This window comes from Myotis yumanensis, unplaced genomic scaffold (genome assembly GCF_028538775.1).
Source record: "Myotis yumanensis isolate MYYU_CA2020_CCGP unplaced genomic scaffold, mMyoYum1.0.hap1 SCAF_1, whole genome shotgun sequence".
Classification (NCBI taxonomy): Eukaryota; Metazoa; Chordata; class Mammalia; order Chiroptera; family Vespertilionidae; genus Myotis; species Myotis yumanensis.
The window spans coordinates 111,523,588-111,539,847 of record NW_027223752.1 but is presented as its reverse complement, the minus strand read 5'-3'; positions in this window follow the sequence as shown (position 1 = coordinate 111,539,847).

Below are 16,260 nucleotides of genomic sequence, written 5' to 3'. Positions count from 1 at the left end.
TTTTGAATTTGTTGTGGGAGGCAGCAATTTCTGGTGTTTACCTATGCCGCCATCTTGATTTCTCTCTACTTGTTTTAATACATTAAAAATTGTAAATATTGCTCTATTTACTTATTTATTTATTCACTTACTTACTTAATTAGGTAAGAAGTTCTCTTTCTTTCTTCTCTAGAATGTTAAATCCATAAAAGAAGAGGTTTGAGAGTATGGAGCTTTGTTTTTCAAATTGAGAAACTCTGTCCCATATGTGTTTCTTTGAACATCAATAGAAACTTCAAAGCTTCAATATTCTATATTATTATTTAAAATGTGTCATAAAATAATATCACAAGTTTTATTTTAAAATGGTAAATAGAAATAAATATTCATGGAATTTACATAAATATTCAAAAAGGCTTAGTGAGTCCTATTATTTTCTAGCCACTATTGGAGACAGTGGGAATACAGGTTATCACCTCCTTATTTCTGTCAGAAGAAGACTTTCTCCTTGACTAAACTTTAGTCAGGGTTCTCTATCCATTTTGAACTTCTTTGTTTATCCTTGCAGAGTCCAGTTAGAGCAAAGATCCTGAAAAGTCAATAAAATCCTCTCAACCCTGGTATTTAATTAACTTTGATATCTATCTGATCAAATCCTTGATCTCCAACCATCCTCAAGTGATATCTGGTCATCCTAGCCTGACTTCAGCAAGAATCCTATTAGGTCTGTTTAACAAGAAATTCCTCAACTTTTGATGTCTCCTCTTCCTAATTTCCTATTAACAAATGCCCCTCACCCAGTCCCCCACTTGCTTGTTGGCTATAAATTTACACTTGTTATTTTTGGATTTGGAGTTCAGCTCAATCTCTTTCCTCTAGTTTGATTATCTTGACACCCATCTCAGTATCCTGAATAAAGTCTGACTTACTGTTTTAACAAATGTTAGACTATTTTCTTTTACATATGCTAAAATTATGTTATAAGCAGTAGGACAGACATGAACAGAGCAAGGACCTTGGGCCAGGTACAGAAACTCAGCAGGGCGGAAAGCCTTAGATGCTTAGCAAGGGGCAAAAATGTGAAAACAAGGACCTTACCCACTGGGTAACCTTTCCTCCCCTAGCATATCACTGGTCATGCAGTTTGGACCTCTTGACCTTTTCCTAATTCCTAACTAAGGATTACATTTAGGCCTCAGTTGTATTTCAGTTCCAAGGGTGGGGGGAGGGGCAGTAAAACTAAATAAGTAATGTCATGGCTGCCTTTCTTGACTAATGAATGATCCTATGCCCTGGTGCTGACCAATCAATGAAGATAGACCCTGAAAGAGCACATCTGGAAAGATGATGAATATTCTATTTAGACCTTCCCCTAGGATTCCCACTTGCAAGAGAGAGATAAATACTCTCAACACAAAGGACCTAGCATGTGCTCTCCCCCAAGGGAACATGCTTGTGCCATTCCCTTTCCCCCTTCTGCCCCGTAAGGAATCAGGAGACTTGTAATTAGCAGAGCAATAGGCAGTGGCAGCTGGTCCTGGGCTAAATCCCTGACTCTGTCTCTAAGGCCCCCTTTGCTCCGACTTCCCAGTGAGCCAAAACAACCCAGACTAGACTCTCCTATTGCTTTTTCTATGCCCTTCCTTGTTTCACTGTCCTAAGTGTGTTTTTATTTGCTTTGATACACTTTGCCTCTTGATTGAAATCTCCTTCAAGAAGACAAGAACTGATGTCTCATCATCTTGCTGGTAACAATTATACTTCAAGGAATGCATAATTATCTCACTTAAAAAAGAATTCATTTTTAGTGTTTTGGTGAATTGATATTATATGTTCCACATAGAGTTATATTGAAATTTGGTTTCTTTGAAAATCTATGTCAGAAAAGTTTAGACTGAAAGAAACCAACAAATTTCACTAGGCTCAAAGGTGGAGGAGCTTTACTATTATTTTTTTTCTCTTTATAACTTTGTTCAACTATAGTTTCATGATTCTAGAATCACTGGCATATTGAGCTAATTAGTATATATAGTATTTGGGGAGACAAGTACACATACTACAAAATACCAGATTAAAAACACTTTTCATTTTCTTTTGAATGAATGAGGTCTACTTAATGGTTATATGTAGACACCAGTTCTGTGTTCAGTAATTTAGTGGTACCTCTGACTTATAGTGCAACATGAAAAAAAAAAAAGCCATTGAGCCATATATATATACTAGAGGCCTGGTGCACAAAAATTTGTGCACTCGGGGGAGGGGGTCCCTCAGCCCAGCCTGTGCCCTCTCGCAGTCTGGGACCCCTCGGGAGATAACAACCTGCTCACTTAGGCCTGCTCCTGGGTGGCAGAGGGCAGGCCCAATCCCTAGGTGCAGCCCCTGGTCGGGTTCAGAGCAGGGCCGATTGGGGGGTTGAGGCACCGCCCCCTGTCACACTCAAGGCAGGGTCAATGGGGAGGTTGCGGCGCCACCCCCTGTCACTCACAGAGCAGGGCCAATCAGGGGGTTGGGGCGCTGCCCTCTGTCACTCACAGAGCAGGGCCCATCAAGGGGGTTGGGACTCCGTACTCTGTCACACACAGAGCAGGGTCAATCAGGGGGTTGGGGAGCTCTCCCCTGTCATGCACAGAGCAGGGCCAATCAGGGTGTTGAGTAGCTCCCCCCTGTCACTCACAGAGTAGGGCCGATAAGGGAGTTGGGGCACTGCCCCCTGTCACAGACAGAGGAGGGCAGATCAGGGGGTTGGGGTGCCACAACCTGTCACACTCAGGGCAGGGCCAATGGGGAGGTTATGGCTCTACCCTCTCACACACAGAGCAGGGCCTGTGGGGGGGGGGGGTTGGGGCACCGCCCTCTATCACCCACAGAGCAGGGCTGATCAGGGGGTTGGAGAGCTCCCCCTTATCAGGCACAGAGCAGGGCTGATCAGGGGGTTGGGGAGCCTTCCCCTGTCACGAACAGAGAAGGGTGGATAGGGAGGTTGTGGCCCCGCCCCCTGTCACACACAGAGCCGCAGGGCGATCAGGGGGTTTGGGTGCTGCCCCCTGTCACACTGATCCCCGTGCCGGGAGGCCTCGCGGCTCCACTGATCCCAGTGCTGGGAGGCATATTACCCTTTTACTATATAGGATAGAGGCCTGGTGCATGGGTGGGGGCCAGCTGGTTTGGCCTGAAGTGTGTCCTGGATCAGGGTGGTGGTCCCCACTGGAGTGCCTGGCCAGCCTGGATGAGGGGATGATGGCTGTTTGCAGCTGGTCACACACCCTTCAGGGTGGGGGTCCCCACTGGGGTGCCTGGCCAGTCTTGGTGAGGGGCTGAGGGCTGTTTTCAGGCTGGCGGGTGACTGAAGCTCCCAACCACTCCTTTTTTTCTTTCTTTTTTTATTCTGGGCCAGCTTTAGCTCTGAGGCTTGGCTCCAGCTCTTAGGCCTCGGCTACTGAAAGCAGGTATCTGGTTTGTTCGGGTTCTATAATTGAAACACTGTTTCAACTCCAGCTCTGAGATCCCGGCTGGCTGAAAGCAGGTTTCTGGGGTTTTGTTTAGCTTCTATATTTGTAACAATGTTTCAAACTGCAAGCTCAGAGGCCGGCAGTGGCAGGCGGGCAACGTTGGAATCCTCCATCACTGAAGCAAGCAAGCCTCATGTTCGCTTCAAGCTGCCTGGCTGCCGGCCGCCATCTTGGCTGGCAGTTAATTTGCATATCGCCCTGATTAGCCAATGGGAAGGGTAGTGGAGTGACATCAATTTGCATGTTTCTCTTTTATTAGTGTAGCTATATATACATACACATATATATATATATATACATATATATATATATATTATTTTTGATAGTATTACAGATGTCTCCCATCCCCCCCAGCCCTACCCACCCTCCCAGGTTTTCACCACCCTATTTCCCATGTCCATGGGCTATGCATATACTAGTAAGTATATAAGTTCTTTGTTTTATATTGATCTCACTTATTTGTGGAATCTAATGAACAAAATGAATTGACCAGCAGAATAAAACTCAAAGCATGGAGGCATGGAACAGACTGACATACCTTGATGTGGGGTTCATGAAACAAGAAGACATTTTGCCATTTAAGGATATATTTAACTGTAGAGCATTGCTGGGGTCCAACCCCAGCAGGTCCAGGGGTCCCCAAAGGTGTGGACGGAGTCAGCGAAGAAGGAATGACACAGAGACAGTGTTCAGTTGATCAGCAGCCTAGCCAGGATCTCCAGCCAAGTTCTGGCTAGGATCTCCATCCAGGTTCTGGTCAGGATCTCCAGCGAAGTTCTGGTCAGGACCTCCAGCGAAGTTCTGGCTAGGATCTCCAGTGAAGTTCTGGTCTGGATCTTTATCCATGTTCTCTCTGTAGGTTCTCCAGCAAGGTTCTCCTGCCATGTTCTGTAGCCAGGTTCTGTCCTGGATCTTTTGCCATGTTCTCTCGCTAGGTTCTCTCTCTAGGTTCTGTCTCTCGGTTCTTCAGCCAGGTTCTCTCCCTAGGTTCTGTTTCTAGGTTCTGTGTCCTGTTGTCTTGTTACATCTGTATTTATACCAGTTGATTCCAATCCTATCAATCTCTATTCCAAAGGTTAGGGCATTTCTTATCTCCATTCCAGGGAGTAAAGATTATGTAGCTTAAGTGTGGTTGTTCGTAGTTAAAGTGATTAACTACCCGCCTGGCACTTAGTTAAGGGGTTTTATTCCCTCCCTAACTTCAGGGGAAAATTCCTACCTGGGGAAACAACCTTTCTCAGAGAGGTGACCTTGGTTAAAACACATAGCACTAAGAAGGTGAGCAAACATATTAAGAACAGTATGCCATATATGCCAAGTCCCTTGAAACAGATGCTGTGCAGATGTTTCTTCCCTGCAGCGACTGTGTCAAGCAGCAAGGATGGACTGGCTCCCAGCAGAGCATAGTCTCTATTTTTCTAAATTATTATATTGAAAGGCCTTATGTAATGAATATAATTAGGTTCCTGACAATTATTTCTATTTTTAAAAATGTAATCAAGATTAATGTTTGTATTTAACTATAGGCCTGGTGCACAAAATTCGTTCACGGGGGTGGGGGTCCCCTCAGCCCAGCCTTCACCCTCTCCAATCCAGGACCCCTTAGGGGATGTTCAACTGCTGGTTTAGTCCCAAATACAGGGATTGGGCCTAAACCAGCTGTTGGACATCCCTTTCACAATCTGGGACCACTCGCTCCTAACTGCTCACCTGCCTGCCTGCCTGAACACCGCTAACTGCCCCCCCACCCACCAGCTTGGTCACCCCTAACTACCTCCCCTGCCAGCCTGGTCACCTCATACAACCTGCTGTTCAGTCATTTGGTTGTCCCTCACTAACCCCCCTGCCAGCCTGGTCGCCCCACACAGCCTACTGTTTGGTTATTACTGTTACTGTGATGGCATCTCAGACAATTTGCATATTCCTCTATTATTAGTATAGATATTTATCCACACATTGCTTTATTTTATCGAAAACAATATTTTCCAAATAAAGTTTTGAAGTATTTGCTAACAATATTACCTAACAACAGATAAAAAAATGAAATAATAACTGTATTGTTACATTTTTTTATTTTCTGATGAGCCAATGTCTTTACCCCAAAAGTAGTGATTACCCCTAAAATCACAATATTTTGTCCACCTTGCCATAATATTGAAGGGTTTTTTAATCTGAAAATTAGTGTTCCTTAGGACACACACATGAATTATGTATAAATAGCTAACGTTAAAATCACCAATATGTTAAGGTGTCTCCTTCCTAACTCCTTTATTCCTTCATCTTAAAATTTTACATATGGGCAAAACAATATTTTCCCTTTCACACAAAACACATTGATATCACGGTATTTGCTATTGAATACACAGCTCTGAAAACCTTAAAACACTTCTGAAAATGTTGATGGTGCTTCAGTTCCTAAATATTTAATAGAAACAATTGAGTTTCTGGTGGATAAAATGCTTTACAGAACACTTTAATAGTGTGTATAGTCACTCTTATGTTGTTAGTTGTAAAATCTACTACAAATTTTATCAGTTATTAAATGTTTTAAAAAGCTTTAAAATTCTCTGGATTTACCAATTGAAGCATAAATCAAGATATAGTTTTGCAGTTTTTACACCTGTGTAGCCCTCATTTTTCATAAGCACTATTAACTCTAGATATTGAGCAATTTTAACTCACTGAGAAATAATCAATAGAGCTCTCTGTGTGTATGATTCCCCCTCTCTCTTTCTGTCTCTCTGTTTAATTATAGCATTTTTCTAGAATATGTGTTATAGAGCAACTTGCAGGATGTTGAAACCCTCATGTTTATTTTACAAATATGTAACAATTGCATAATGTCTCCTGAATGATTTCTTGCTAGTGAAACTGTTGTAAATTAATCTAAAAATGCCCAAATTATAGTTTCAAAGCTTTAAAATACAAACTGTGCACTGTGCTGGAGAAAGCAGTCATTATGCCATGTATTCTAATAGATCTCCTTAAAAGTGTGCAGTATACCTCCCCACGGAGCTTGTGCACATTTCCTTAATAAACATTTTATAAGAAACAACTACTCTCTTGAGGCATAACATCATGTCTTTAAAATTATAAAAGGATAAAAAGTACATGGCAATGTAAAGCTATTCACCCAGTGTACATGAACAGTAGGTACCTATAAATGTTTGTGAACATCAAGTCAGTTGTACTTCTCACTATGGAATTTTGTTGAACTAGGTGTGGATTAAAAGGGACCACATGCTAACCTGACTAGCTCAAGGAAGGCCTGCTTCGCAGCCTTGCAAATTCAGAGACCTAAAGTAACCACAAAGGATGGTCTGAAACTAAAACATTTTTAACTATGAAGTAGTTTATGATGGGCAGTCATGTCCTAGGTCAGTATCTTCCCTGACAAAGGTCAACCTTTACCTTAACTGAGCCTGTCTATTGCCTTTTTGCATCTACAATAACATATCATTGGAATGTCAAAGTAACTTTCCTTTTTCCAGACCCCTCAAAGTACCATTCTGTGGAAACCATAAATTCCCTCATTGTTATTGAATTAATTGTTGACTGTTAACTATGCTGCACTGACCTAAGTAAAAGAAGTATTTGTGTATCATTTTATATTTTATTAAATTCCAGAGGTTTCCTCCCTCTTTGCTTTCTCCTACCTCCCTAATCTATCACCAATGGATTTCAAGTAACCTACTTACCTTTTCTCTTTTGATTGTAATGAAGGCGCAAAACTGCCATTCTCCAAAGCATTATCTCAATCCATTGAGAATCTGCTTTCTGGCAACTGTTGACAGTTTGGCTCAAATAAACTCACAAAGATTTTTCATAGGTTTGAATGTTTCTTACTTTAACATGGGTAGCTTAAATTTTTACTGTGTGTGTGTGTGACAATGGCATTTTACTATCATGACCAAATACTAATTTTGGATACACATAAGTGTGATTGGGTAGCCATTAACACAGGCCACATAATTATTGTAGTTCTTTTATTTATCCTGGTCTTTGCTAAAGCTTGAAAATTTTGAAGTAAAGGAAAAAGGTATACTGGAAAATGAAAAAAAGTTTCAAACTTTAAAAAAAAGTTAATTAATAGTATTTCTTTCAACTCTGAAAATACATAGCTAATGTCTCAAGTTTAATAAACAACTAAAATAATATGAGTTGTTTTGCTGATCCCTTTCTCAGATCTTGGATTTTTGTTTGTTTGTGTTTGAGAGTGTCTATGCTGGGAATTCTGCTTTTTGTTGCTTTGTATGAATTTTCTCTTGCATCTTAATTTCTCTTGTAACTCTTAATTGTGACTTTGTTTGCTATTTGCTTTAACCTTTATTTAACTCATGAAAAAGAACTTAGAGAAAAACCCCTGCAATGTATGTCCTAGAACTTAACAAAATTAAGATATTTTGTCCTAAAGAATGGTTTTCAAGGTTAAAGAGGTAGTCTTTCTTCCCTTTGCTTACTTACACAATTTACTGTGCTTTGGGTTTAATTAAGTGACAGAATAAATTGACTATAGCAATCAGGAAGTGTTTTTGATCCAGATTATTGGAATGGAAATTTTACTTTGCTTTCCCAGTAAGTTAGAAGCCAGAATATTTCACCATTAGATCTGACAACAGGAATTTACCCTGTATTCCCTGATATAGTTTGTAAGGAGCAACAGGCCAAGGTGTATGTGACCAGAGGTTAAAACATTCTGATTTATTATGCTGCAGTCATGAATCTACCCCATTAGATGCAAGCTTCATCGATCCATTCAGCTGTCATTCTATGAATGTAATGCTATTATGGTTAGGGCCAAGTCCACTGTTCATGCCAGATGTTGTTAGGAATTTAATCTATCTTATGTACAAACACTGGCTCCTTCAAACAACAAGATGTTGAATAAATTACATATTGAGTGGTGAGTTTCTTGGCATTTAATTATTCAGCTCAGAGAAACATACTCTCCTAATTTTCCTGAGGTTACTGTTTAAAACATAAGTAAATGGAATTTTGTATCTTGTCAGCCACTGTTGACAATTATAAACACATTTCTAGTTATTATAATGACTCTTTTTATGGTTGGTTTTATATATTTTATTTTTATCATTTCCCAATTCCTATATGTCATTAAATATTAACCATCTTTTGGATGTGATATCATTGTTAGATAAATTTTAGGGAGAAAATAAAATCATGACATAAAATATATCTATTTTACCTTTGTACACTATATTATAATACTGTGCATATATTAATATATTATAACATAACTGCAAAAACAAGAACATTTTTTAAAATTTAAGTTATCATAGCTAGATCTTGATTGTACTCATTCTTGGGCTATTGCAGAACATAGTAGAAATTAATTTTTCCTCCTCAAAAATTATATGGAGGACTCACTCAAGAGAGAAAAAATGGCAGGAAAATAGGCAGACCTGTCGTGCACCTCGTCCCAGGGCCAGATTAGAAATACAATTAAATCGGAGAACATTTACCTGGAATTACCAATTGCGGTCCAGCTGAGGAAGAGACTTTTATAAAGGAAGGGCAGAAAACACCTGGAGACTAGTAGAAAGGGTGAGGTCAAGAGAGGAGCTGACCCAGCTCCCAGGGGTGACAGGCCAAGAGTGAGGAGGGAGCTCCTACTATAATGAGAAGCAATAGGGAGAAAAAGAAGAAAACAGACATAAAGAATAATAATGAGGATAAATAAGTACTTATCGATAATAACTTTAAACATAAATGGTTTAAATGCTACAATCTAAAGAAATAGGGTAGCTGAACAGATAAAAATACATGACCCATACATATGCTGTCTACAAGAGACCCACCTCATAACAAAGGACCCATACAGAATGAAAGTGAAAGGATGGAAAAAAGATTTCCAGACAAATGGGGAAATGGGGGGTGGAGGAAGCTGGCATAGCAAAACTCATATCTGACAAAATCAACTTCAAAATGAAGGCTATAACAAGAGATAATTGAGGCCACTTCATAATACTAAAAGAATCAAAACAAAAAGAGGATACATTTCTGGTAAAGATATATGCACACAATGCAAGAGCATCCAAATATATAAAAACCTCCTGGCAGATTTTAAAGTAGATATCAATAGCAATAAAATCACAGTAGGGGAATTTAACACCCTATTGACATCACTGGATAGATCTTCTAGACAGAAAATCAACAAGAAAACAGCAATCCTAAATTACAAACTAGATCTGATGTAATTAATTGATATTTTCAGAACATTTCACCACAAAGCTATAGCATATACATCCTTTTCAAGTGAACATGGGACACTTTCTAAGATAGACAACATGTTAGGACACAAAACAAATCTCTACAAGTTCAAGAAGATTAAAATTATATCAGCATCTTCTCAGATCACAATGGCATGAAATTAGAAATCAACTACAATAAAACAATGAAAAAAACAAACACTTGGAGGCTAAATACCATGCTATTAAACAATGATTGGGTTATCAAAGATATCAAAGAATAAATAAAAATTCTCCTCGAAACAAATAACAATAACAACACAAAAATGAAAAATCTATGGGACACTGTGAAAGCTGTCCTGAGATTGAAGTTCATAGCTCTACAGGCCTTCATCAAAAAAAAAAAAACAAGAAAAAATGGTAATAAATTATCTAACCCTACAACTTAAAGAATTAGAAATAGAGAAACAAGAAAAGCTCAGGGTAAAGAGAAAGAAGAAAATAATAAATATCAGAGTAGAAATAAATGACATAGAGACAAAAGAAATACAAAAGATCAATAAAAAGAAGATCTGGTTCTTTGAAAGGATAAACAAGATTGATGAACTTCTAACCAGGCTCACCAAGAAACAAAAGAGAGGACCCAAATAAACAAAGTCAGAAATAAAAGAGAAGACATAACAAACAACGCCACATACATACAAAAAAATTGTAATAAAAATACTATGAACAACTCCACTCCAAAAAACTGGACAACCTAGATGAAATGGACATATTCTTAGAAAAATTCAAGCTTCCAAATCTCAATGAGGAAGAATCCCAAAACCTAAATAGGCAAATAACTACCTATGAAGTTGAAGCAGGAATCAAAAATCTCCAGCAAGAGCCCTAGCTGATTTTGCTCAATAGATAGAGCATCAACTGCAGACTAAAGGGTCCCAGGTTCGATTCGGGTCAAGGGCACATGCCTGTGGTTGCGGGCTTGATCCCCAGTAAGGGTCGTGCAGGAGGCAGCCAATCAATGATTCTTTCCTCACTGATGTTTCTATCTCACTCTTCCTCTCCCTTCCTCTCTGAAATCAATAATAACATATTTTTAAAAAATATCCAGCAAGACTATGGAGAGCTTGGGAAGATAGCAGATAGCAAGATGGAGGTGAGGGAGAGGGTGAGAGTGAGTGAGGGGTGAAAGGAGAGTGTGTAGATGTGTGTGGTGTGTGTGTGTGTGTGAGAGAGTGAGGTACAGTTAAATTGGGCAGGAGTATCAGAGGCTGGCAGACCAGGCTTTCTTGGACATGGAGCACCTACCACTGTTGCAGACACTCCCCAGGCTACGGGGTTTGGGTATGGAGCCCACACCATCTTGAAGGGGAGAGCAGCCTCTTTTAGGAACTCATCAGCACCACCACCCAGACTGGCCTTGGACACTGCCCATGACCCTGCAGCCACTCCAGCCAAAATCCTGCTGCCTCACCCGCAGACCTGCAGACCCTAGGACAGTGATGGAGAACCTATGACAAGCGTGTCAGAGGTGACACGCGAACTCATTTTTTTGGTTGATTTTTCTTTGTTAAATGACATTTAAATATATAAAATAAATATCAAAAATATAAATCTTTGTTTTACTATGGTTGCAAATATCAAAAAATTTCTATATGTGACACGGCACCAGGGTTAAGTTAGGGTTTTTCAGAATGCTGACATGCTGAGCTCAAAAGGTTCACCACCACTGCCCTAGGACATCCACCTCCAAAAGTGTATGGCTCCTGCAGCAGTAATTGCTGCAGACTGAGGTATCTGGAAGTCCCCTCCCCAGATGTGGACTTCCAGACACCTCAGTAATGCCTTCCCAGCACACAGGCATCTTGAGCCCACCACCCCACAGCCCACTCTTGGGTGCCTCTGTGAGCCACCACTGGGCACACTCATAGCCAAACAAGGACACACGGCCCCAGCAGTAGAAATTTAGACTTCCCCCTATCCTGGCTGCCTGCACACAGACACTGTGGTCACACAACTTCAGTACAAGGGCCCCTCTGAGTGCACCGCCAAGGCAAATGGCCCCCAGGTGCCTCTGTGAGCCACAGCTGGGCACGCACATATACAACCAAGGAAGCAAGGCCCCGGAAGCAAAAACTGAGTCTTCCCATTCCACAGCAGCTGACCTCTGGACACTACAGTTGTGCCTTTCCAGTGCACAGGCCTCCTGAGCCCACAGCCCCAAAGGTGGTTCTTGAGTGCCTCTGTGAGACCCTGGGCGTGCTCGTATCCAAACAAGGGTGCACAGCCCCGGCAACAGAAACTTGGTCTTCCACCTTCCTGGCTGCCTGTACACAGATGCTGCAGACATGCAACTTCAGCAAAAGGGCCCCTCTGATTGCACCGCCCTGGCAAACAGCTTCTGGGTGCCTCTGTGAGCTGCTGCTAGGTGCAAGTGAATCCAACCAAAGGCGCAAGGCCCCAGCAGCAAAAACTGAGTCTTCCTCCTGCACAGCTGATGACCACTGGACACTGCAGGCATGCCTTTCCGGTGTTCAGGCCTCCTGAGCCCCACTACCCCAACAGGTGGCTCCTGGGTGCCTCTGTGAGCACTGCTGGGCATGTGCAAATTCAACCAAGGGCACAAGGCAGCAAAAATTGGAACTTCCCCCTCCATGGCTACTGGCCTCTGGACACTGTAGTTGTGACTTTCCAGCACGCAGGCATACTAAGCCTATTGCTCCTACAGGCAGCTCCTGAGTGACTCCTTGAGTACCCGCAGGATGTACTCATATCCAAAAAAGAGCGCACAGCCCTGGCAGTAGAAACTCGGACTTCCCCCTCCCTGGCTCTCTACCCACAGACACCATGGTCATGTGGTTTCAGCATGCAGGCCCCCTGAGGCCACCGCACCAGCAGGCGACACCTGGGTGACTCTGTGAGCTGCCACTAGGCTCACTTGTATCCAACCAAGGGCACAATGCCCCGGCAGCAGAAACTCAGACTTCCCCCTCCTCGGCTGCCCACCTCCAGTCACTACATTTGCAGTGATTCAGTGTGCAAGCCCCCTGAGCCCACTGCCCCAGACGGCGGCTGCTAGCTGCATCTATGAGCCACCACAAGTCACAACCCTAGTTGCTGGCATCCAAACCCCAAGGTAGTGCCACTCCAGCACATGGGACCCCTGAGCCCACTCCCCCAGCAGACACCTCATGGGCACCTCTGTAAGCGGCCACTGGGCCTGTGTATCCAACCAAGGATGCACATCCCTTGAAGAAAAAACTGGGACATCTCCCTCCACAGGGCCAGTGGCAAATTACAATGACTTTGATCCAGCATGTGGGCCCCATGAACACACACCCCTTGCAGATGGCTACTGGACCCCTCTGTGAGCTGCCACTGGGGGTGTGCCTCTCCAACCATACGCACAGCTCCCTCAGCAGGATCCATGACATCCCCCTCCCAGCTACATACCTCTGGACAGCTTGGTGAGTTATTGAGGAGTTGCCTCCCTGGACAAAGTCACATTGTTTTAGCCACAGTCTCTGAGATTCCCACATCCACAGTTGTTGGATCCTGAACCCCCTCATGATTCAGAGAGGGAAATCACTTTGGCCAAGGTCCCACTGCCTCAACCACAGATTATGAGACACCTTCCCTCCCACTGTCACGGGCTCCAGGACCCTCATAGTGAGATACAGAGTGACACTAATCCAGCAAGAGTTACACCATACTAGACAAAGTCACAGTACCTGAGCCACAGGCTCCAAGACTCCTTCTTTCCAGGCCATGGACTCTGGGAACCGACAGTGAGCACATGCCAGTGATACCTCAGACAACCTTTTCCAAAAGAGCTGGAACCATGATCACATCCAAATTAGCTTGGATATCGAAGTCGGGAGTGAATCACATTGCCAATCTGTGATGAGACTTCATCCACGAATAAGAAACTAACATTCAAGATCCAACTACATCAAGAGAGCCCAAATAGATCAAGTAGGGAGCTCTGCTAGATCACCAAGCCCAGGAGACCTGAGAGACCACAGCAGTAGTACCACTCCCAAAAGAACCTGAGTAGCAAGGCAGTTGGATTGAGGACATAGAAACAATTAAAATGTTTCAGCAAAAAATGGGGAGCCAAAAACGATCCCAAAAGAAAAGAGGATCACCAAAAAGGTAATTAAAAGAAATAGAGGCAAGTAACATGTCAGAGAAAAAATTTAGAGTAATGGTTATAAGGATGCTCAAATGGCTTGATGACAAATGCACACAACTCAATGAGAATTACAAGGAGCTGAATGAGAATGTCACCAACATGAAAAGGAACCAAGAGGAAATGAAGAATGGCATAGCTGCAATAAAGAACAGTGGAAGGCTTAAACAGTAGCCAAGAAGAGGGTGAGGACCGCATCAGTAATTTAGAAGACAAGGTAGGAAAAAAACACACAAGCACAGCAGAAACTGGAAAGAAAACTTAAAAATCAGGAGGATAGCCTAAGGGAGCTTTGAGACAACACAAAATGAAACAATATCTGCATAATAGGGATACCACAAGGACAGGAAGCAGAGCAAGGAATAGAAAACCTGTTTGAGGAATTAATGACAGAAAACTTCCCTGAAGTTGGAAAGAAAAAACCACACAAGTTCAAGAAGCACATAGAGGCCCAATGAAGATGAACCCAAAAAGACACATCATAATTAAATTGGCAAACATCAATGACAAAGTTAGAATCTTAAAGGTAGCCAGTGAGAGACAGAAAGTTATCTACAAGTGATCTCCCATTAGAATATCAACTGATTTCATAACAAAAACACACCAGTCCAGAAGAGAATGGAATGAAATATACAGAGTAATGCAAAGCAAAGAACTGAATCCAAGAATACTATACCAAACAAGGCTGTCATTCAAAATTGAAGATGGAATCAGGAGCTTCACAGACAAAAAAGGGCTAAGAGGGTTTATTATCGCCAAGCCAGCAATGCAAGAAATGCCAAGGGACTGCTATTAAAAGAAAGAAAAAAAATCCAAGAAGGAACAAAAACATAAAGAATAAAAATGGTGACAAACAAGTACTTATGAATAATAACATCAAATGTAAATGGATTAAATGCTCCAATCAAAAGACATAGGGTAGCTGAATGGATAAGAAAAGATGACCCATATATTTGCTGTCTGCAAGAGACTCACCTCAGAACAAAGGATTCACACATTCTGACAGCGAAGATATGGAAAAAAAATTTACGCAAATGGAAATGAGAAAAAAGTTGTGGTGCAATACTTTTATCAGACAAAATAGATCTCAAAGTAAAGGCCATAACAAGAGATCAGGAGGACCACTTCATAATACTATAGGGAGCAATTCAAAAAGAGTATATAACTCCGGTAAACATATATACACCCAATACAGGGGCACCCAAATGCTTCTGGAGGATATCAAGGGAAAGATTGATAGCAATTCAGTCATAGTAAGGGACTTTAGTACCCCACTGACACCACTGGAGAAATCCTCTAAACAAAAAATCAGGAAAGAAACAGCAATCATAAATGACTCACTAGAGCACATGGACTTAATTGACATCTTCAGAACAATTCACCCCAAAGCTGCAGAATAGACATTCTTCTCAAGTGCACATGAGCCATTGTCAAAGATCGACTACATATGAGGACACAGGCAAAGTCTCTGCAAATTCAAGAAGATAGAAATCATAACAAGCATCTTCTCAGATAACAATGGCATAAAATTAGAAATAAACTACAATAAAAACAATTAAAAAATCAAACACTTGGAGGCTAAATAGCATGCTCTTAATCAATGATTGGGTAATGAAAGAGATAAAAAAAAAATAAAAAACATCCTGGAAACAAATGACAATGAAAACACAACAATCCAAAATCTATGGGACACAATGAAAGCAGTCCTGAGAGGGAATTTTATAGCTCTACAGGCTTAACTCAAATAAGTAAGTAAATAAATAAAAAATAAATAAAACAAAACAACAACAAAGAAAAAATGGTAATAAACAATATAAACTTGCAACTTAAAGAATTAGAGCAACAAGAAAAATTCCAGGTAACCAAAAGGAAGGAAATAACAAAGATCAGAGCAGAAATAAATGACATAGACAACAAAAAACCAATACAAAAGATCAACAAAACCAGGAACTGGTTCTTTGAAAGATTAAACAAGATTGAAGAAGCAAAGAGTGAGGACCCAAGAAAACAAAATCAGATATGAAAGAGGTGAAGTAACAACTGACCCTACAGATATACAAAGAATTGTAAAAAAATACTACAGACAACTCTCCTTCAACAAACTGGACAATCTCGACGAAATGGACATATTCCTAGAATAATACAAGCTTCCAAAACTCAATCAGGAAGAATAAAAAAACCTGTATAGGCCAATAACTACTGATTAAACTGATACAGTAATCAAAAAGTTTCCAGCAAACAAAATCCCTGGACCCGATGGCTTCACAGGGGAGTTTTCCCAAACATTCAACAAAGAACTAAAACTAATCCTTCTAAGATTATTCCAAAAATTAAAGAGGAAGGCACACTTCCAAGCCCTTTCTATGAAGCCAAC